The sequence below is a fragment of the Scyliorhinus torazame genome, chromosome X (genome assembly GCF_047496885.1).
Source record: "Scyliorhinus torazame isolate Kashiwa2021f chromosome X, sScyTor2.1, whole genome shotgun sequence".
NCBI lineage: Eukaryota > Metazoa > Chordata > Chondrichthyes > Carcharhiniformes > Scyliorhinidae > Scyliorhinus > Scyliorhinus torazame.
In genome coordinates, this window is record NC_092738.1 from 32576751 (window position 1) to 32600867 (window position 24117).

The 24117-nt window shown below is 51.6% G+C and overlaps 1 long non-coding RNA gene across 1 annotated transcript in view; it reads left to right on the top strand.

Moving 5' to 3' along the window:
• Positions 1 to 24117, top strand: part of LOC140405496 (uncharacterized) — a 157463-nt gene that overhangs the window by 131619 nt on the left and 1727 nt on the right. The window lies entirely within an intron of this gene.

The window sequence follows — 24117 nt, forward strand, 5'->3', positions numbered from 1 at the left end:
TTCTGCAGCTGTATTCATCACTATCATATTCATGTTCTCATACATATCCCAAAATTCATCGTTAGCTAATTCCTCCCCCGCCATTATCAGTGAGGAACTTTGCCGGTGGCCCCAGTCCGGTCTCTATCCATTTTTCCATTGTCTGTCCCATAATTATTTTATTTTCTTCATTATGTATAATCGTCGACTGACTAAACTTCATTGCCAAGTCTACAAAGTGTAAAATGAAATTTTTTTTTCTTTATTCCACACCTCAAGATCCACAGCCACAACTTCATTAAAACCCGTCACTGAGGGCATGTACCCTGGCACTATGGGTCGTGATGGTGTTCTCCCAAACTTCTTATCACATTTATCTCTTACCTGTTCTATAAGTTGGGTGTATTCTTCATCTCTTATACCCGCATCCCTGAGTAAACGTTTTAATCTTTGGGACGACAAATGGGCAAATTGCTGATGCAACCCTAACCCAATCAACTTTTTGTTTTCTGGACTCCTGTTCTCTGATGATAACAGTACTTGCTTAATTTCATTACAAGAAAAATTAGGATTCATTAACGGAATACAATAGTATCCAGGCTGTGTAAGGTGTAAGTTGCAAGTCCACAGTTTTTCCAAAAATGATGGCCTTGCCGTTTTCCATTTCAAGTTTCATATGTGCTTTCTTCATCGATGGTTGGCTCAATAATAAAGGTATTTCGCTGGACAATAAAATGATTCCTTCGGGCGATTTTACAAGGAATCACTACTCTTTTCAGTGATTTAAGAGTATTATCATCCCCAAATCCGAAACTCGTAGAACTTCCAAATCCTTGTTCTGATTTTTGTCACTTAGTCCAGGTAACATTTCAACCAGTCCATTCCACATACTGTAGATGTACATCCACTGTCTTAATACGGCACAATTGAAGGACTCTGCAACCAGCATTTTTATCACCGAACTGAAACTTCTCCTTACTAAGACAATGCCTTCTCCTTGGTTAACATCTTCCTCTTCTTCAGAGTCTTCTGTCCCGTGTTTGGTTTGAAACACCCTATTATATCACTTAGGACAGTTTATTGCAGAATGGAACTTTGAATCACACCTAGAACATCGATTGACCACGCCTTGAGCATTTCTGGGGTTAATTTTTCTGTTTAAATTTCCCAATTAGAACATAAGAACTAGGAACAGGAGTAGGCCATCTGGCCCCTCGAGCCTGCTCCGCCATTTAATGAGATCATGGCTGATCTTTGTGGACTCAGCTCCACTCTCCAGCCCGTACACCATATCCCCGAATCCCTTTATTCTTTAGAAAGGTATCTATCTTTTTCTTAAAATCGTTTAAAGAAGGAGCCTCAACTGCTTCACTGGGCAAGGAATTCCAGAGATTCACAACCCTTTGGGTGAAGAAGTTCCTCCTACACTCCGTCCTAAATCTACTTCCCCTTATTTTGAGGCTATGTCCCCTAGTTCTGCTTTCCCCGACCAGTGGAAACAACCTGCCCGCATCTATCCTATCTATTCCCTTCATAATTTTATATGTTTCAATAAGATCCCCCCGCATCCTTCTAAACTCCAATGAGTACAGTCCCAGTCTACTCAACCTCTCGTCATAATCTAATCCCCTCAACTCTGGGATCAACCTAGTGAATCTCCTCTGCACTCCCTCCAGTGCCAATATGTCCTTTCTCAGGTAAGGAGACCAAAACTGAACACAATACTCCAGATGCAGCCTCACCAACACCCTATACAATTGCAGCATAACCTCCCTAGTCTTGAACTCCATCCCTCCAGCAACGAAAGATAAAACTCGATTAGCCTTCTTAATCACCTGTTGCACCTGCACACCAACTTTTTGCGACTCGTGCACCAGCACACCCAGGTCCCTCTGCACAGCAGCATGTTTTAACATCTTACCGTTTAAATAATAATCCATTCTGCTGTTATTCCTCCCAAAATGGATAACCTCACACTTGGCAACATTGAATTCCATCTGCCAGACCCTAGCCCATTCACCTAACCTATCCAAATCCTTCTGCAGACTTCCAGTATCCTCTGCACTTTTTGCTTTACCACTCATCTTAGTGTCGTCTGCAAACTTGGACACATTGCACTTGGTCCCCAACTCTAAATCGTCTATGTAAATTGTGAACAACTGCGGGCCCAACACTGATCCTTGAGGGACCCCACTAGTTACAGGTTGCCAACCAGAGAAACACCCATTTATCCCCACTCTCTGCTTTCTGTTAGTTTTTAAAAATATATATAGTTTATTCAAGATTTTTGGCCAAACAGAACAGTACGTAGTGTTTCTTTTACACAACAATAAAGCATATAAATAACAGTGGCCAGTTTTAAACAAATAGATAAATAATATATAAACAAAAACAAAAACAAAACTGAATGGCAACTGCCTTGTCCAAAATAAATACTCTCCAAAAATACAATCCAGCAATCCAATATACAATTACCTATAACAACTACCTATACATATTATACATATACAATAACATCTCTGAGAGTCCGTTCGATTCCTTCCCCCCCCCCCCCCCCCCCCCCGGGTTGCTGCTGTTGTCTACTTCTTTTCCATTCCCTCTATCTTTCTGTGAGGTAATCGACGAACGGTTGCCACCGCCTGGTGAACCCCTGAGCCGAACCCCTTAACACGAGCTTAATCCGTTCTAACTTTATGAACCCTGCCATGTCGTTTATCCAGGTCTCCACACCCGGGGTTTTGGCTTCCTTCCACATTAACAATATCCTGCGCCGGGCTACTAGGGACGCAAAGGCCAACACGTCAGCCTCTCTCGCCTCCTGCACTCCTGGCTCTTCTGCAACCCCAAACATAGCCAACCCCCAGCTTGGTTCTTGCCTTCTGTTAGTTAACCAATCCTCTACCCATGCTACCACTTTACCCTCAATGCCATGCATCTTTAGTTTATGCAGCAACCTTTTGTGTGGCACCTTGTCAAAAGCTTTCTGGAAATCCAGAGATACCACATTGGCTCCCCGTTATCTACTGCACTGGTAACCTCCTCAAAAAATTCTACCAAATTAGTCAGACACGACCTACCCTTTGTGAACCCATGCTGCGTCTGCCCAATGGGACAATTTCCCTCCAGGTGCCCCGCTATTTCCTCCTTAATGATAGATTCCAGCATTTTCCCTGCAACCGAAGTCAAGCTTACCGGCCTATAATTACCCGCTTTCTGCCGACCTTTTATAAACAGTGGTGTCACGTTTGCTACTTTCCAATCCTCTGGGACTACCCCAGAGTCTAGTGAATTTTGATAAATTATCACTAGTGCGTTTACAATTTCCCTAGCCATCTCTTTTAACACTCTGGGATGCATCCCATCAGGGCCAGGAGACTTGTCTACCTTTAGCCCCATTAGCTTGCCCAATACTGCCTCCTTCGTGATTACAATCATCTCAAGGTCCTCACCTATCATATCTTTATTTCCATCAGTCACTGGCATGTTATTTGTGTCCTCCACTGTGAAGACTGACCCAAAAAACCTGTTCAGCTCCTCAGCCATTTCCCCGTCTCCTATTATTAAATCTCCCTTCTCATCTTCCAAAGGACCAATATTTACCTTAGCCACTCTTTTTTGTCTTATATATTTGTAGAAGCTTTTACTATCTGCTTTTATGTTCTGAGCCAGTTTACTTTCATAGTCTACCTTACTCTTCTTTATAGCTTTTTTAGTAGCTTTCTGTTGTCCCCTAAAGACTTCCCAGTCCTCTAGTCTCCCACAAATTTTTGCCACTTTGTATGTTTTTTCCTTCAATTTGATACTCTCCCTCACCTCCTTAGATATCCACGGTCGATTTTTCCCCTTTCTACCGTCTTTCTTTTTTGTCGGTATGAACCTTTTCTGAACACTGTGAAAGATCGCTCGGAAGGTTCTCCACTGTTCCTCAACTGCTTCACCATGAAGTCTTTGCTCCCAGTCTACCTAAGCTAGTTCTTCTCTCATCCCATTGTAATCGCCTTTGTTTAAGCACAAAACACTAGTGTTTGATTTTACCTTGTCATTCTCCAACTGTATTTTAAATTCCACCATATTGTGGTCGCTCCTTCCAAGAGGATCCCGATCTATGAGATCATTAATCAATCCTGCCTCATTACACAGGACCAGATCTAGGACCGCTTGTTCCCTTGTAGGTTCCATTACATACTGTTCCAGGAAATTATCCCGGGCACATTCTATAAACTCCTCCTCAAGGCTGCCTTTACCAACCTGGTTAAACCAATCGATATGCAGATTAAAATCTCCCATGATAACCGCTGTACCATTTCTACATGCATCCGTTATTTCTTTGCTTATTGCCTGCCCTACCATCCTGTTACAATTTGGTGGCCTATAGACTACTCCTATCAGTGACCTTTTCGCCTTACTATTCCTGATTTCCACCCAAATTGATTCAACCTTGTCCTCCATAGCACCAATATCATCCCTTACTATTGCCCGGATGCCATCCTTAAACAACAAAGCTACACCACCGCCCTTACCGTCCATTCTATCCTTTTGTATAGTCTGATACCCTTGGATATTTAACTCCCAGTCGTGACCATCTTTTAACCATGTTTCAGTAATGGCCACTAAATCATAGTCATTCACGATGATTTGCGCCATCAACTCATTTACCTTATTTCGTATACTACGAGCATTCAGGTAAAGTACACTTATGCTGTTTTTTATGTCTTTGTTATGAATCCTAACACCTTGATCAGTAACTTTTCGCAAATTATTTTTCCTCTTACCCTTTCTCCTAATTTTCCTTGTCTTTGAACCCATATCTCTACATAATAACCTGTCACGTAACCTGCTGCCTTGATCTCCATTAACCATTATACTGTCCATAGCTTTACACTTCCCTTCCCCCCAACTTGCTAGTTTAAAGTCCTTGTGACCAACCTATTTATCCTATTCGCTAGAACACTGGTCCCAGAATGGTTCAGGTGAAGACCGTCCCAATGGTACAGGTCCCTCCTGCCCCAGTACTGATGCCAATGCCCCATGAAATGGAATCCCTCTTTCCCGCACCACTCCTTTAGCCACGTGTTAACTTCCCTAATTTTCTCAACCCTATGCCAATTGGCACGTGGCTCGGGTAGTAATCCAGAGATTATAACCCTGGAGGACCTGTTCTTTAATTTAGTCCCTAGTGTTTGATAATCCCCAAACAGGTCCTCTTTCCTAGTCTTACCTATGTTGTTAGTCCCAACGTGGACCACAACAACTGGATCCTCCCCCTCCCTCTCCAAAATCCTTTCAAGCCGATCAGAGATGTCCCTCACCCTGGCACCGGGCAGGCAACATACCATGAGGGACTCTCGATCTGGCTTACAAAGGATGCCATCAATCCCCCTAATTATAGAATCCCCAACAACTACCACTTGTCTTTTCGCTCCCCCCTCTTGAATGGCTTCCTGTACCACGGTGCAGTGGTCAGTCAACGCATCCTCCCTACAGCCCTCTTCCTCATCCACACAGGGAGCAAGTACCTCATACCTGTTGGACAAGGTCAAGGGCTGAGGCTCCTCAACTCCTAAACTCAGGATCCCCCTACCTGCCTCCCTTGCAGTCACACCACTCTGTCCCTGACCACTGTCTGAATTAACAGTACTTATTCTACCGGGTGTGACTGCCTCCTGAAACAAAGTGTCCAGGTAATGTTCCCCCTCCCTGATGTGCCGCAGTGTGTGCAGCTCGGTCTCCAGCTCATCAATTCTGAGCCGAAGTTCTTCGAGCAGCCAACACTTGCTGCAGATGTGGTCACTGACGGTCTCAATGGGGTCCACCAGTTCCAGCATCATACAGCAACAGCACATCACCTGTCCAGCCATAATCAATTAGTTAATTAATTTAAATAATAATTTACATTTTTTTTTTAAATATAACCTCAAGGATAAACCCGAACACCAACAAAAACACAGCCCTCTCTCGCCACTCACCTGAACTCAGTCACTCACCTAAACTCAGATGCACTCTGTTCCAATCAGCACTCAGTCACTCACCTAAACTCAGATGCACTCTGTTTCAATCAGCACTCAGTCACTCACCTAAACTCAGATGCACTTTGTTCCAATCAGCACTCCGTGTTTAAAGGCACTCCTGCCACACCTTTTGTGCACTCACCTCTCCCAGCACTGTCCCGGCTCTCTCCTCCCGCGCTGTTTTCGCTGTTCCGACTCTCTCTCCTCTCGCGCTGTTTTCACTGTCCCGGCTCGCTCCTCCCGCGCTTTTTAAATCTCCCGGCTCTCTCCTTCCGCGCTGTTTTCGCTGTCCCGGCTCTCTCTCCTCTCGCGCTGTTTTCGCTGTCCCGGCTCTCTCTCCTCTCGCGCTGTTTTCGCTGTCCCGGCTCTCTCTCCTCTCGCGCTGTTTTCGCTGCCCCGGCTCTCTCCTCCCGCGCTTTTAAAATCTCCCGGCTCTCTCTTCCCGCGCTGTTTTCGCTGTCCCGGCTCTCTCTCCTCCCGCGCTTTTTAAATCTCCCGGCTCTCTCCTCCCGTGCTGTTTTGAAATGAAAATCGCTTATTGTCACAAGTAGGCTTCAAATGAAGTTACTGTGAAAAGCCCCTAGTCGCCACATTCCGGCGCCTGTTCGGGGATTGAACCGTGCTGCTGGCCTGCCTTGGTCTGCTTTCAAAGCCAGCGGTTTAGCCCTGTGCTAAACAGCCACTCCAGCTCTCTCCTCCCGCGCTGTTTTCACTGTCCCGGCTCACACTCCTCCCGCGCTGTTTTTGCTGTCCCGGCTCTCTCTCCTCTCGCGCTGTTTTCGCTGTCCCGTCTCTCTCTCCTCTCGCGCTGTTTTCGCTGTCCCGTCTCTCTCTCCTCTCGCGCTGTTTTCGCTCTTACTGCAATTCATTCCTACTGCCATAATTGTTAAAGGTGTTTCTGTCCTCGTTATTTTTAGATACAAATCTTCTTTCGTTTTGACGCTTGCAATCTGTTTCTAGACCGCCTCGCCATCCCGCCAACATCGTGGCTTCCATAGTCTGTCTTATCGCCGATCGGCCCATTTGTGTCATGAAAACTGCCAGGAAGGAATATTTGTTCAGGAACCTTTTTTTAGAGCCTCTGACATTTATTCTAGCAGGCTGTGTCTTTCTGAAAATTTAACTGCTGCCAAAATCAGAAGCTTATCCATATTTGTAACATTAGCACAGACCAATAACTTGAACACCAGCACTGACTGAGGAATTTCTAGACTGAATTATATGATCTGGAAAATTCAATTATGTACTCTTCCATGGAGGTATCTTCCCAATTTCGAAATTTGTCAAAATCTGACCAAGCCTCATAAGCACTTAATAAGTCATTTGTTTTGTAAATCTTAGCCACGAAAGTTAATAACACATTCAAACCTTCATCTGAGTTTAAATGGTCCAGCTCCAATTCTGGAAAAACCTTGCATCTTATTTTGTTTTCATACAGTAGCGAAAGTGCCAGGGCGATTCCTTGTTTTCTTTTGGACAAGGACGTAACCCATGGCCACCTGGTAACTTCATTCTTCCATTGATCATAGGGTTGATGCTCAGAAAACAATGGTGGGTAGTCATACCCCAACACTCTACCCTTGGATTCAGTCATTTGTTTTCCAAGTTGCTCGAAATCATGTTTCAGGTTAGAATTCAAAATATAGTCTTTCGTCCGAAGATATCTTAGTTTGCAATCCTTTTTTCTTGCAGGCAGTAACCATCCTCTTCTACCATTGTTAAGTTCTGATGGCAACTTGATAATAAGAACTAGGAAGCAAGTTGAAGGGGGGGTTCAGCGATGATACCTCTTAAAACTGAATCGTTAGCATGCCACTAGAGTAGTTTTACATAAGTTACTTTATTAAGAATTGAGATGAATTATAGGACTGAGTAATCATTATTAACCATTAAACATGTATTTTTAGGACATAACAGTAATAAGTAATCAAATGGGATATAGGATAGCTAACTTGACCAAAAGGACATTACTCCTGACATCTTGGGCGTCATTCTCCGACCCCCCGCCGGGTCGGAGAATGGCCGTTGGCCGCCGTGAATCCCGCCCCCGCCCCCGCCGAAGTCTCCGAAGGGAGAAAAGTCGGCGGGGCGTTAATGGCGCCGCTGCCGCGGAGAATGTCACGGGTCTGCGCAAGGCAGCCGATTTTCGGCCTGCCGATATTCTCCCTTCCGGATGGGCCGAAGTCCCGTCGACGTGATGACCGTTCACGTCGACGTCAATCAAACCTCCTTTTCATCGGCGTGACCCGGTGCTCCAGGCTCACGCCGACCAGCGAGGAGGTGAGTGACGGCCTGGGGGGTTGGCTCTGGGCAGGAAATGGCGTGGCCGCAGACTGATTGCCTGAGGAGAGGTGTGTCTCGGCTTGTGTGTGTGTGCGGCGGGGGGGGTGGTTAGAGTAGGCTGGGCTCCGGGGGAGTGCCGGGAGGGGGTCCGTGCCGGGGTGGAGGTTGGGGGTTGGGGAGGGGGTCCGTGCCGGGGTGGAGGTTGGGGGTTGGGGAGGGGTTCCGTGCCGGGGTGGAGGTTGGGGAGGGGGTCCGTGCCAGGGTGGAGGTTGGGGGGGGGGGGTCCGTGCCGGGGTGGAGGTTGGGGAGGGGGTCCGTGCCGGGGTGGAGGTTGGGGAGGGGGTCCGTGCCGGGGTGGAGGTTGGGGGTTGTGGAGGGGGTCCGTGCCGGGGTGGAGGTTGGGGGGGGGGGTCCGTGCTGGGGTGGAGGTTGGGGGTTGGGGAGGGGGTCCGTGCCGGGGTGGAGGTTGGGGGTTGGGGAGGGGGTCCGTGCCGGGGTGGAGGTTGGGGGGGGGGGGGGGTCCGTGCCGGGGTGGAGGTTGGGGGTTGGGGAGGGGTTCCGTGCCGGGGTGGAGGTTGGGGGGGGGTCCGTGCTGGGGTGGAGGTTGGGGGTTGGGGAGGGGGTCCGTGCCAGGGTGGAGGTTGGGGGGGGGGGGTCCGTGCCGGGGTGGAGGTTGGGGAGGGGGTCCGTGCCGGGGTGGAGGTTGGGGAGGGGGTCCGTGCCGGGGTGGAGGTTGGGGGTTGTGGAGGGGGTCCGTGCCGGGGTGGAGGTTGGGGGGGGGGTCCGTGCTGGGGTGGAGGTTGGGGTTGGGGAGGGGGTCCGTGCCGGGGTGGAGGTTGGGGGGGGGGTCCGTGCTGGGGTGGAGGTTGGGGGTTGGGGAGGGGGTCCGTGCCGGGGTGGAGGTTGGGGGGGGGTCCGTGCCGGGGTGGAGGTTGGGGGTTGGGGAGGGGTTCCGTGCCGGGGTGGAGGTTGGGGGGGGGTCCGTGCTGGGGTGGAGGTTGGGGGTTGGGGAGGGGGTCCGTGCCGGGGTGGAGGTTGGGGGGGGGTCCGTGCCGGGGTGGAGGTTGGGGAGGGGGTCCGTGCCGGGGTGGAGGTTGGGGAGGGGGTCCGTGCCGGGGTGGAGGTTGGGGGTTGTGGAGGGGGTCCGTGCCGGGGTGGAGGTTGGGGGGGGGGTCCGTGCTGGGGTGGAGGTTGGGGGTTGGGGAGGGGGTCCGTGCCGGGGTGGAGGTTGGGGGGGGTCCGTGCTGGGGTGGAGGTTGGGGGTTGGGGAGGGGGTCCGTGCCGGGGTGGAGGTTGGGGGGGGGGGGGTCCGTGCCGGGGTGGAGGTTGGGGAGGGGTTCCGTGCCGGGGTGGAGGTTGGGGGGGGGTCCGTGCTGGGGTGGAGGTTGGGGGTTGGGGAGGGGGTCCGTGCCGGGGTGGAGGTTGGGGGGGGGGGGTCCGTGCCGGGGTGGAGGTTGGGGAGGGGGTCCGTGCCGGGGTGGAGGTTGGGGAGGGGGTCCGTGCCGGGGTGGAGGTTGGGGGTTGTGGAGGGGGTCCGTGCCGGGGTGGAGGTTGGGGGGGGGGTCCGTGCTGGGGTGGAGGTTGGGGGTTGGGGAGGGGGTCCGTGCCGGGGTGGAGGTTGGGGGTTGGGGAGGGGGTCCGTGCCGGGGTGGAGGTTGGGGGTTGGGGAGGGGGTCCGTGCCGGGGTGGGTGATGGGAGGGCAAATGAGTTGGTCCACCTGGCCAGGTGCCAGCCTCCAACAGTTGGACCCATGCGGTCCATGCCACCTGGCTGGGGGGAGGAGGGGATATGGGCAATGATGACATGTCGTCGTTCCCCTCCCCCCCACCAGGTCGTCATGTTTTCAGATCATCCAGCGATGTTGGCCGCCGTGGTGGCAGCCGCTCATGTCTATGTTGCCCTGGATGAGGAGGAGGAGGAGGAGGAGGAGCGTGCCAGAGAGGCGGCGCAGGCTGCCGCAGAGGGGCAGGCGGCAGCCGCCCAGGCTGGAGGGACACCTGACCGACAGGACGAGGAGGGGGAGGAGGACGTCGCGGCCCCACGGCAACGGAGGCACCCGAGGGCGCCCCGTGTGTACCGGCCCCGGCAGTCATACCAGGACCTCACGGACCGGGAATGCAGGAGGAGACTCCGGATGAGCCGGGAAACCGTGGCACACATCTGCCACCTGCTGGCACACCTGTCACCGCGTGGCACTGGCGGGGGACACCCTCTCCCCGTGTCCGTCAAGGTTACGGTGGCCCTGAACTTTTATGCAACGGGGTCATTCCAGGCACCGAGTGGGGACCTGTCCGGCATATCGCAGACATCGGTGCATCGGTGCATCCGGGCAGTGACAGATGCCCTTTATGCCATGGCGCACCGCTACATCCGCTTCCCCGTGGACCGGGCCAGCCAAGATGCCCGGGCCGTGGGCTTCTCTGCCATTGCCGGGTTCCCCATGGTCCAGGGCGCGATCGATGGGATGCACGTCGCCGTGCGGCCACCTGCAGATAACAGGGCCGTGTTCACTAATAGGAAGGGGACCTATTCGATGAACGTACAGGTGGTCTGCGACCACCGCATGATGATCCTGCACGTCTGCGCCCGTTACCCAGGCAGTGTACACGACTCATTCGTGTTGTCGCGGTCATCCATCCCCGGCATGTACGAGGGACGCCATCCCCGGCTGAGGGGCTGGTTGCTGGGCGACAGGGGCTACCCATTGCGATCGTGGCTGATGACGCCTATACGGAGGCCACGCAATGAGGCGGAGAACCGCTACAATGATGCCCATGTAGCGACAAGGGGAGTGATCGAGAGGTGCTTTGGCGTGCTGAAGATGCGTTTCAGGTGCCTGGACCTCTCTGGGGGCGCCCTCCATTATCGGTCAGATAGGGTCGGCCGCATCATTGTGGTGTGCTGCGTCCTGCACAACATAGCCCAGCAGAGGGGCGATGTGCCGCAGGCAGAGGAGGGCGGAGTGGAGGAGCAGCAGGAAGAGGCCCAGTCCTCCCCAGATGAGGGGGATGGGGGCAATGGTCAGGGCAGACGGGGTAGACACAGACGGGTGGCTGTCCACCGTTACCGGCTGGCCCAGCGGGCACGGGACAGACTGATAGACGCCCGCTTCACTGACTAGATGGGCGTGGGAATCGGGTAGTATGGCCACAGACCGCACACCATGACAACAGCCGACCACCCACACCCCCCACCCATCCATCCACCCAGCACCATCACCCCCCTCCCCAACCCCACACACCCCACCCGCATGCACACCACCCCCCCACTCCCAATTGCCGATCCACCGGCGGCACAACGGGCCGGGCTCACCCGGTTGCGGGTGGACGCGTGTCTATCGCAGGCCATGGAGAATGATGACAACCCGCCTCCGATGAGCTCCTGGCTCTACATCGTTGGACTATGTCTGACCCATGGCCACAGTACCACCATCCACCCGGACCATCCCTGCATGCGGCTGTGACACTGCAGCGCACGGTCCCGTCCTCTGCCCGGGGGATGTTGATGGCGGCCCAGGGGGAAGGGGGCAGACTCACCTGGGGCTGAGGTAAGACCACCCCTCACACACACACTTGCGCTCAACGTACATGACACCCCGCACACTTTGGACAGAGCACAAAGGCAGCTTCGGTAGGTGTAACATTGACTTTAATAACCAAAGGAGTTCATGCACGTGCCCTAGCGCCTAAAACTCATCTGTGCCCTGCACCCGTGCCAACTTACTCAGTGTCTAATTGTTTGGCCTTACGGGCCCTTTGACTACGTCTACGTGGTTCCCCAGACGGTACAGCAGAACTGGAGGTGGACTCCTGTGATTCCTGCCCTCTGACACTGGATCCCTTTGGCGGCCGTTTCCTGGGGCGTCCTGGCCTAGGTGGGCCAGGCTGCGGCCCGGGCGACTGGGATGGCGAGCTGCCAGCCTGTCCTGCCCGTTGCCCACCCGATGCACCTGGGACGGAAGGGGGGGAGTCCGAGGTGTCGCGGTGTACCGGGACCTCCCCTACAGAGGGAGCCGGGACGGACCACACCACCTCCTCCTCCCTCGGGGTGCCCGATGGCCCCCAGGCCTCTACATGGGTGGGGGATGCGAACGGACTGGCCATCCGACGCGCCCCCGACATCTGGCGCTGCCAGTCCTGGAGGCCCGTGCTGGTATCGACAGGGGTCTGCAGGTTTGCAGCCATGGAGCCCAGGGGGTTGTCGAACCCTGTCTGCGACAGTGCGACGCCAGCTCGCACATGGCCACTGGCGCCGATGCCCTCAGCGATGGCCTGCTGAGACTGGGCCATGGCCTGCAGAGACTGGGCCATGGCCTGCAGAGACTGGGCTATGGCCTGCTGAGACTGGGCCATGGCCTGCTGAGACTGGGCTATGGCGTTGAGCGCCTCTGCCATCTGGCGCTGGCACTGGCTCATGGCCTCCTGTGAGAGGGCAGCCATTTCCTGGGCCACAGACGCCGCCTGCACGGAAGGCCCCAGGCCTCGCAAACCGTTCCCCATGTCTGACACCGTCGCACCCATTGCCTCCACCGCGGACGCCACCCGTGCGGTGTCAGCCTGGGTGGCACGCATGACCGGGACCACTCCCAGCTCCTGGACGCGGGTGGACTCCTCCACCTGCGACCGCAGCCGCCGCAAGCCACCCGTCACCCTATTCGCTCGTCTCCGTGTCGGTGGTTGCATCGGATCTATGTGTGGGTGTGGTAACTGCAGGAACCCGGGATCCATCTGGGCGGCAGATGTTCGCTTGGCCTGGGCTGCCCTCCGACCGCCCGGTCCCTCTGCTGCTCCTACCTCCACCTGCTGTACCGGGACGGCTGTGTTGTGCGCACCAGTGAGTGTACCAGACGCCTCATCACTAAAGTGCCCAACCGTGGTGAGTGTTTCTGCGATGGTGGAGGGTGTTGGTGACAGCAGTGGCGTTGTGTCGTGCTCTTCGTCCCACTCTGAGTCCATGGCACTTTGGGGTGGGGGTTCGTCTCCACCCATCCACTCTGAGTCACTGTCCGGTCTTTCGTCTTCCCGGGTAGGGGTGTCCTGGGTAGTGCTGTCCCGGGTAGTGCTGTCCCGGGTAGTGCTGTCCCGGGTAGGGGTGTCCTGGGTAGTGCTGTCCCGGGTAGGGGTGTCCTGGGTAGTGGTGTCCCGGGTAGGGGTGTCCTGGATAGTGGTGTACTGGGTAGTGGTGTCCTGGCTCGGATGTGACGGAGGCCTGTGGCTGCCCCCCTCATCGCTGGGTGGTCGCTCCCGCACGTGACGGGGGTGTCGTCTCCCTGTTGCTCCAGGTCTCTCCGTCTCCCGTGGTGTGCGAGGGGCATCCTGCGGGCGTCGCATGCTGGAGGGTTCGGGTCTCTCCGTCTCCCGTGGTCTCCGAGGGGCATCCTGCGGGCGTCGCATGCTGGAGGGTCCGGGTCTCTCCGTCTCCCGTGGTCTCCGAGGGGCATCCTGCGGGCGTCGCATGCTGGAGGGTGCGGGTCTCTCCGTCTCCCGTGGTCTCGGAGGGGCATCCTGCGGGCGTCGCATGCTGGAGGGTGCGGGTCTCTCCGTCTCCCGTGGTCTCCGAGGGGCATCCTGCGGGCGGTCTGCATCTGCGGGGATGGGTGCCTGGACGTTTGGTCCTGCGATACACAATGAAGCATGCATGGTTAGACATCAGGCAGTGATCAGGTGATACGGGAGAGGGGGATATAGGGGAGGGGGGATATGGGGACGGGCTGTTGGTGGCTCACTTGCTCGTGGGGCCCCGACCTCTGCATCAGCAACCTCCCGGTCCTCAGGTCCGCCAGCCAGTTCCAGGGCCCTTTCCTCGTGTACGGTCAGTGGCCTCTCATCAGCGGGCCCTCCTCCAGTCCTCACATGCTCCCTATTGTTGTGTGCGCGCTTCTCCTGGGGGGGGGGGGGGGGGGGTGGCAGGGGTAAAAGGCAACAGTGTTAGGCAGGTATATGAATGCACGCCATCGGTTGCGCGTGCATTGCAGAGGTTAAGGTTAGGGCTGGATTCACTTGGGGATATGGGGGATATGGGGGAGGGGGGATATGGGGGAGGGGGGATATGGGGGATATGGGGGAGGGGGGATATGGGGGAGGGGGGATATGGGGGAGGGGGGATATTGGGGATATGGGGGAGGGGGGAATATGGGGGATATGGGGGAGGGGGGATATGGGGGATATGGGGGAGGGGGGATATGGGGGAGGGGGGATATGGGGGATATGGGGGAGGGGGGATATGGGGGATGGGGGGATATGGGGGAGGGGGGATATGGGGGATATGGGGGAGGGGGGATATGGGGGAGGGGGGGATATGGGGGAGGGGGGATATGGGGGATATGGGGGACGCTCACCCTGCCTGCTCTGACGAGGTCGTTCACCTTCTTGTGGCACTGGGTGCCTGTCCGTGGTGTTAGGGCCACAGCGGTGACGGCCTCTGCCACCTCCCTCCACAGACGCCGGCTGTGGCGTGGGGCAACTCTGCGGCCGTGCCCGGGATACAGGGCGTCCCTCCTCTGCTCCACCGCATCCAGGAGCGCCTCCACATCGCGTGACTCGAACCTCGGGGCTGAGCGACGGCCAGCCATCAAGTCGGGTGTTGCGGTCGGCTGTTCCGGTCGGGTGGGGGGGAGCTGCGCGGCCTTATGAGCCGTCACGCCGTGCAGCGCGTATGACGCTGCACGGCGTGAACCACTGCGCAAGCGCGGATCCCGTTACGTCGCTGCTAGCCCATTTCGGGCCGCAGACTATCGGCCCATTTTTATGACGTGACGCAAGTGGGATTTGCGCCGTTTTTTGCGCCGATCGGCGGAGTTTCCGCCGATAACGGAGAATTTTGCCCCTTGTCTTTGTGAAACAATCCAGGGTGCTGGTTCTGTTGTTCTGTTTCTCACAAACATTCAGCACAGGCTGCTGGGATTGTACACAGCCGTCAGGATGAGAATCAATTATGGGTTGCTTGCGATTCTATTGGGTGAAGTTTAAACACTGCTTGCGATCCTATTGGGTGACGTTTAAACACTGCTTGCAATTCTATTGGATAAGTTTAAACGTAGCAGCTTCAGGGATTGGATCACGTCCAACTGGGGTGGGCTATTGATTTTTGAACGTTGTATAAGTGCTGTGTTCTGGTCTTTGTTCGGCAGAACAGGTCTTGGCCGATATCCAGTCTGTTCTCCGTGTACACTTAACAAGCTTGGTTAAATAAGCCATCTTGTCCAGGTTGTCGTGTTTGTTCCTCTCTGTACTGAGTTGAGCCACAGGGAATAACCCCACGTGGAAGCTGACTCAATACACAGGTCTTGAAACCGCTCCTACATCACAAGTCTTGACTTCTTCGATTCCAAGTTTATTGGGTTCAGTAATCACTTCTCCACAGCAAAACAGTGACACCTGTATACCCTTTATATAGCGGTGCAGTCTATCAAACAATAAGTGCAATCTATTAAACAATTAAAACCCCAATTCGAACATAAGTGCTAGGGAACATTTGGGCTGAATGATCTGTCAACTTGAGTGAGTCCAGCACCTTCAGAACTGAGAAAATAAGGAAAACATTATTCAACTCGCAGAATTTCTTCAGATTATTGCTTTGCAGTGAGTTTTCATTGACAAAGACATATATTCCTCTTCCTCATAAATTTAGAGTACCCAATTATTTTTTTCCAATTAAGGGGCAATTTAGCGTGACCAATCCATCGAGCCTGCACATCTTTGGGTTGTGGGGGCGAAACCCATGCAAACACGGGGAGAATGTGCAAACTCCACACGGACAGTGACCCAGAGCCGGGATCGAACCTGGGACCTCGGCGCCGTGAGGCAGCAATGCTAACCACTGTGCCACCGTGCTGCCCAATCCTCTCCTAAAGCTTTGATCTAGTTCAAAAATGACAAGGGTAAATGAGTCAGGATTAGAGTTAGCATGACTGGTACCAGCAACTATGGCAATAGGCATAGAATCAGGTGTATGGCAATAGATTTGTACAACAGAAACCTTTCTTATTAGGCTAGACATGTTCATCCAGAACAGGAGCACAACCTGGTATGTGGTATGGTTGAAGAGATGCTTCAAGCAGGTGTGGGGGACCCTCATATCCCTTTCACAATCTCCAGCATAGCAACAGGTTTCATTGTAGTTTTACTCTCACACAGATTACAGCTGAGCGGCTTCCAGAGATCATTTTGGTGCAGTATCAAAAGAGATTTTAAAAGAGATTTCCAGTAAAATGTTTCTCTGTGTGTCTTTGCTTCCTTCTCTCCCTGTTTGATTTTGAAATTGCTGTTATTGACTGATTTATGCCTGCCTTGACCTCATCTTTGGATTGATGCTCATGGCGCTTTGTCATGCGTCAATTTATCTGCGCTGGAACCAAGGGTCACATTTGGTCAAGTCATCATGTGGCGTCAACTAAATCTCACAACAATGGAAAGTGGAACGCATCGTGATACCAGATCTGAGAGCGGGGGAAAGGGGGGTTACGGGAATTCTGACTCACTCGTATTGGTGGATCAAATTAAAATTTCTTAACAATCAACGTTTTTTAATTCATCTTTGTTTCCAAGAGCATTGTCAATTGTCAAACAGAATAAATATTTGTATCTCCTGGTTAGTACATTTTCTCATTTGGACCCTCATATGTTTTAGATTTTCTTCCAATGTCATTACTTCACTTTGGTTAAATAATGGAACGACAGAGAACTCAAGTACTTGAGAGTTACAGGGGCTGGTTTAGCACACTGGGCTAAATCGCTGGCTTTTAAAGCAGACCACGGCAGGCCCGCAGCACGGTTCAATTCCCGTACCAGCCTCCCCGAACAGGCGCCGGAATGTGGCGACTAGGGGCTTTTCACAGTAACTTCGTTTGAAGCCTACTTGTGACAATAAGTGATTTTCATTTTCATTTCAAGTATGTTGGAACAAGAGAATAAAGTGAGGATAAATACCCCCCCCCAACACCCTAACATTTCTCCTGATTTTTGCTGCCATATGGTACAGGTACACCATCCCCCTTGTACCTCAGCCACTGGCCATTCGCCACAGTAAGTGCCAATAGGTTTATTGACAGCCCAAATCTGTCCTTTCTAAACATCCACATTTCTCAATGAGAAGCCACTGGGCAATGGTCAGGTACAGGAACCCTGGATGATTTTACGCCCCCCTCCCCCCACCATCCAGGGGCACTGAGGTCAATTCTGGTACCCTAACATCACCCCTGGTGGATTCTGCTTCCTGACAGGATTGCATTCATGTTATTAGGATAGTCTATACAATATTTGGTGGTTCCCGCCTTAGGTGTCCAGACAGAGATGGGACCTGGTCCCTCCCAAAGTGAGTGTGAGATGGGGTCGCTTGAAGAAACCCCCTTTGTAATGGGTTTACATGGGCATACCGATTGCCATGCCATCCCTCTCACTTTTCAATGCCAACCAGCTTCTGCCAGTGTTTCTGTGGGTCTTTGATGGGGGAACCATGGATATGTTCACACACCCACCCGAGGAGAAGCCTGCTCTTGCAGGCCCTGTTCCCTAATTCAGCAAATGGCAGAGTACCCTGGCAGCCACGATTCTGACAATCACTGCCTGGCCACCAGCGCCGCATTGGGTTCATTAATGAACCAACAACATCAACAATTGTCACATATAGCACCTTTCACATAGTAAAAACCCCAAGCTGCTTCACAAGAGTAATTAGCAAACAAAACTTGATACTGAGGTGCATAAGGAGATTTTAATACAGGAGACCAAAAGCTCGGTCAAAGAGATTGTTTAAAGGAGTATCTAAAAGGAGGAGAGAGGGGTTTAGGGAGATAAATTCCAGAGCTTCGGGGTCCAGGCAGCTGAAGGCACAACCGCCAATGGTGGAGCGATGGAAATCCGGGATGCGCGAGAGGCCAGAAATGGAGGATTGCCGAAATCTCAGAGGGTTGTCAGGCTGGAGGAGATTACAGGAATAGGGAGGGGGCAGATCATGGAGGGATTTGGAAAAAAGGAGGAGAATTATAAATTTGAGATCTTGCTAGACTAGGAGACAATGTGGGTCAGTGAGCACAGGAGGTAATAGGTGATGGAACAGGAATTGGACCCTACCTGCACCATTAGCTTCAGTTCCAACCTCGGCAGTGTACCTACCAGCTAAACCATGAGATCCTTTTGCTCATATTTAATATTCTCTTACAATTGGCTCCATAGCTGCTGAAACAGCTATTCCTACACTTTCCTAATGAATAGCTGTTTGGGCATTTTGAACATCAAGCTCTACTTTAAACGCTTTAAAAAGAATCTACACAGCAATACATTTCCACCCACGCACTTTGGGACAGCTGGGCAACACATATTGTAATTAGGCACATTATTCACAGAAGAGGTGCTGTGTCTAGACTCCAGTGCATTTATTACCACTTCATTCATAGAGCTTAAAATAAATGTACGGAAGTGACAAATAACATTTTATAACTAATTACTGTAATTGTGCCTCAGTCGCAGGTGATTTTCCTCTGCCTTTCTGAACAGTGTGCAGAATCTCCTTCTTCTCAGGCAGTCCCTTGGGATTGAAGATGACTTGCTTCCACTCTGGTGGGTTTTAAAATGGCTGACGAGTCCAATGCGCAGTCTGCAGACTCTGCCACATGTTGGGCAGGTCGTGCTGAGTGTTGGGTAGAAGGGTTGTTTTCAGGTTTCTGCGCTCTCCCCAATGCCTCAACTTTGCCTCTGCACATTCCCGATGAAGTCCCTCAATCTGTTTGGTGCCTTCCTGAATGAGCCTGCCCCATTTTGGTTGGTCACAGGTCTCTCATGAGTCGGCAGGAATGTTTGACCTCTTCAGAGATGCTTTGAGGACATTCCTGAAACATTTCTGCATTCGGGAGTTCCGAATAATGCAGTCGATTTGGAAGTCTGGTGTCAGGCATACGAATGATATGTCCCGCCCAGGTGTCTGCTGGAATTAAAAGGGCCGATTGCGAAAAGCTCGTCACCTCCAGCTTTAAAGGCAAAAATGTGTTTGGCAAAGACTTTTTGGGAGGAGGGGAAGAACTAGAAGAGTTTGACATCATTACCAGACCAAAGATGGGTCAGCCACAAGACGATAGGGTTTGCACATTCATCTTCCCCTTTCCTTGCCAACCTTCATTGGTTCCCTGCTCTCGAGCAAATCGACTTCAAAATCTTCACTCTCACCCTCCACAGCCGAGTTCCACTCCACATCTGAGATCTTCGGTAGTCCCAACAGGTATCCTTGCTCCTCCAAACTACCTTGTTTTTCTGGATTTAAATTTTTTTATCCATGGCACATGGGTGTCGCTGGCTAGGCCAGTATTTATTGCCCATTCCTAATTGCCCTTGAGAAGTCTATGTGGTGTAGGTACACCCACAGTGCTGTTAAGAACATAAGAACTAGGAGCAGGAGTAGGCCATCTGGCCCCTCGAGCCTGCTCCACCATTCAATGAGATCATGGCTGATCTTTTGTGGACTCAGCTCCACTTCCCGGCCCGAACACCATAACCCTTAATCCCTTTATTCTTCAAAAAACTATCTATCTTTATCTTAAAAACATTTAATGAAGGAGCCTCTACTGCTTCACTGGGCAAGGAATTCCATAGCTTCACAACCCTTTGGGTGAAGAAGTTCCTCCTAAACTCAGTCCTAAATCTACTTCCCCTTATTTTGAGGCTATGCACCCTAGTTCTGCTTTCACCCGCCAGTGGAAACAACCTGCCCGCATCTATCCTATCTATTCCCTTCATAATTTTATATGTTTCTATAAGATCCCCCCTCATCCTTCTAAATTCTAATGAGTACAGTCCCAGTCTACTCAACCTCTCCTCGTAATCCAACCCCTTCAGCTCTGGGATTAACCTAGTGAATCTCCTCTGCACACCCTCCAGTGCCAGTACGTCCTTTCCAAATCCCTCTGCAGACCTATCCAAATCCCTCTGCAGACTTCCAGTATCCTCTGCACTTTTTGCTTTACCACTTATCTTAGTGTCGTCTGCAAACTTGGACACATTGCCCTTGGTCCCCAACTCCAAATCATCTATGTAAATTGTGAACAGTTGTGGGCCCAACACTGATCCCTGAGGGACACCACTAGCTACTGATTGCCAACCAGAGAAACACCCATTAATCCCCACTCTTTGCTTTCTATCAATTAACCAATCCTCTATCCATGCTACTACTTTCCCCTTAATGCCATGCATCTTTATCTTATGCAGCAACCTTTTGTGTGGCACCTTGTCAAAGGCTTTCTGGAAATCCAGATATACCACATCCATTGGCTCCCCGTTATCTACCGCACTGTTAATGTCCTCAAAAAATTCCACTAAATTAGTTAGGCGCGACCTGCCCTTTATGAACCCATGCTGCGTCTGCCCAATGGGACAATTTCCATCCAGATGCCTCGCTATTTCTTCCTTGATGATAGATTCCAGCATCTTCCCTACTACCTAAGTTAAGCTCACTGGCCTATAATTACCCGCTTTCTGCCTACCTCCTTTTTTAAACAGTGGTGTCACGTTTGCTAATTTCCAATCCGCCGGGGAGGGATTGCCAAGATTTTGATTCAGTGAAAAAACACTGATATAATTCCAAATCAGGATGGCGCATGAATTGGAGGGGGAACATGCCTTCAAGGATGTAGAGGTCGTGGGTTTGGAAGGTGCTGTTGAAGGAGACTTCACGATTTGCTGTTGGGAGGGCATCCTGTAAATGGTACAAACTGCTGCCACTGTGTATTGTTGGTGGAGGGAATGAATGTTTGAGGTATTGAGTGGGGAGCTGATCAGGCAGGCTGCTTTTTGACTTAGTCGGAGGGAAAAAGAAAGTAGCAATTACATAGGGTCTCATCACGTCTCTCAGAAAATACTTCACATGAAACAAATTATTGTGAAGTGCAGTGGCTGCTTTTCTAGGCAGACGTGGCAGTCAGCAATGAAACAAATGAGCAGTCAACCTACTTTTTGGGTGTGTTGGTTGTGGGAGGAAGCTTGGCCAGGGCTTTTCTTCACATAGTACGGTGGGATCCTGGGATTGTACATATTCAGCATGGAAGGGGGCATTCGGCCCATCACAACAATCTATGCCAATCCCATTCCCTGCTCTTTCCCTGCATTTTTATATTTTGCTCTGTCTCAATGGTTTCGTCCATTCTTGCTTAAATGCTGTGACAGATATGGTTTCAACAACACTAATCACGATGAACTCCAGTAACCTTTTGTGTGAACACCTACCTTTCAACTGCCTTTTTAAGCTTTGAGTATCAGCCCTAGGTTTATGCCCCTTTATTACAAGCTGGAGTGCACAATTTCAGAGGCAGGTTCCTCGCCCCCATGTAATTATAACTCAGGAAATGGCGATCCCTCAGGATGTTGCTGTCATGGTGCAATGAGCTAAAACATGCTCTTACACCTCTGGGACCTGAGATCCAATCATTTTTGACAGAGAGGATAGAAGGCTCTCCTCATCAGCTCTCTGAGGTCCTCAGTGAAATGGAACCAGGCAGTCTCATTCACAGCCAAGGTCCCACAAGGTCGGAGTTCACAGAACAGGGTTGCCCATAATTCGGCACAAAGTGGCTAATCTCATCACAGCAACTGCACAGGAGGCTGGTGTGGAAATGGCAGCTCTTTTGAATTTCCCCAATAATGCTTGAGACACAATTGCATTTAGCTCTTTGACAGCACCAAGTGTCATTCATCCAGCATTCAAGGCTATTTTTCTCAGATATTGTGAATGATCAGATATCTGATGAAATTGTATTCTGATCAGGATGAGGGTGACACTTCTGACTTTCCTTTTTTGTACCTAGTGTCTGTATTGAACACTCCAAGGGCAGATACAACACGGGTTAAATATAGCACTGTTAAAATCACACGGATGCCTGCTCATTGGATTTTTTTCATATCTGCTTTGCCCCAATGAGAATGTGAATTTTGTGGAGGGATGTTAACAGACCAATTGAAGAAGAGATATTTTATGGCCACTCATTGATATGCATATGCCTACATCTAAAGACAGAGGTGCAATACAAACATACAAAATAGGAGTAGAAAATCGGGCCCTTCTAGCCTGCATTGACATTCAATCGGATCATGTCTGTTCGGTTTGTGTTGGGTTCCACATTCTCAATCTACGCCTGATAACCTTCGATTCCCTTGCACAACAAGAATGTGGGAGCAATTCAGTGACCCCCATTGCGCCTGGCGCGGATCCGGGCACAATGGGTGAATCGTGCGCAAGCCCAGAATCGGGCTCCACGCCAGGCGCGAAACCTCACACGAGTTACCCTGCACTCTCCGCCCGTGTGACCTGGATCTCGCCCTTGCTATCTAAGATCCAGGTCTGAATATTTAAATACCAGGATGCCAGATTCACCCGGTGCCTGGGACTCACCCGCCGTGCCTGGGAGACCTTGCCAGGGCACCGGCTAGTACCGATCCACATCGCAGTGTAGCGGCACCTAGCGGCGGAGTGGGGGAGGGGTCTCCTAGGCCATTGGAGAACCCCGGGTGGTTGGGGACAAACAGGGTGGCTCTCCCCCTGGCACCAATGCACTGCCAGCATGGCATCCTGGCAGTACACTCTGGTGGTACCCCAGGTTGGCACTGCCAGGGGTTGGACCTGGGGAGACTATGCCAGGTAGAGGGGCCTTCTCGGTGGCCTCCTCAAGGTTGGAGGGGTGGGGGGGTCAAATAAGCAGAGTGGGGGGGGGGGTCCTGAAAGGGGTGGGAGGATCAGGGCTGCTGGATAAAATGACACCTGATCTGCGAGCAGCCTTTTCTGCTGGTAAGCTTGAGCTTGCCAGCAGCAAATCCATCTCAGTGCGGCCTCAGCAGGGAGAAACTTCCTGAGGCCAAAGAAACTGGCAAAGTATCGTTGGATAGCGAGATGCGCCATTCAGCGGATTTGAACTTGAGCCCACTGAATCGCGCCCTCTATCTACCCCTGCCTGAAAAATATTCAATGTTTCCACTTCCAACACCTTCTGAGGCAGAGTCCCAAAATCACACAACCCTCTGAGACGAAACAATTTCTCCTCTATCTCTGTCCTAGTTCTGGGCATCACAAGAGGAAACATCCTTTCCACGTCCACCATTCAGGATTTTATGTATTTCAATCAAGTCACCCCTCCCTCTTCTAAACTCTCATGGAAACAAAGCCTCTCCAATCTATCCTCATAAGACAACCTGCTCATTCCAGGTATCAATCTAGTTAACCTCCTCCAATGCATTTACATTCTTCCTTAAATAAGGAGACCAAAACTGCTCACAGTATTCGAGATGTGGTCTCATTGATGCCCTGTTTAATGCTTTGCTTTGGTCAAGAATTTGTATTTGACAAAAAATTCTGTGGAAACAGTCAACCACAGTAAGTCTGCTTCAAGTGGCATTACGTCAAGGTTTACGTAGAAGAGCAATCTATGATCAACAGCCAGCGTAGTCAGATTGGCCACAGCTACCAAGACACCAACCATCCTTCAAGGCATCAATGTGCCTACCTTGTGACAGCTGTGAGGGGCTTGTCTTCAAAGGCTTGTACAATAAATTATCTGTTGTGTTATGCGCGTGGAAGCCTTCATTAAATGGACACAGTGCCCTGCAGTGCTTGCATGGCCATTGGATTTTATGTGACGTTGATGTGAGTTGTCAAATAGTTGTCAAATTCAACAGGTTGTCACTGACAATAATAACCATTCTTTCTTCATGTAGGAAAAGATTGTGGACAATTGACAAGAAAGATAGGCCACAGAAGGAAGAGATAACGCAAATCCTGGGAATTCATTTTGCTAATTCTGCAGGAGATGGCGACATGGGGAGGGCCTCCACCCAAAAGTAGTTTGTGCTGATTAAGTGCTACTGGTTAAAGATG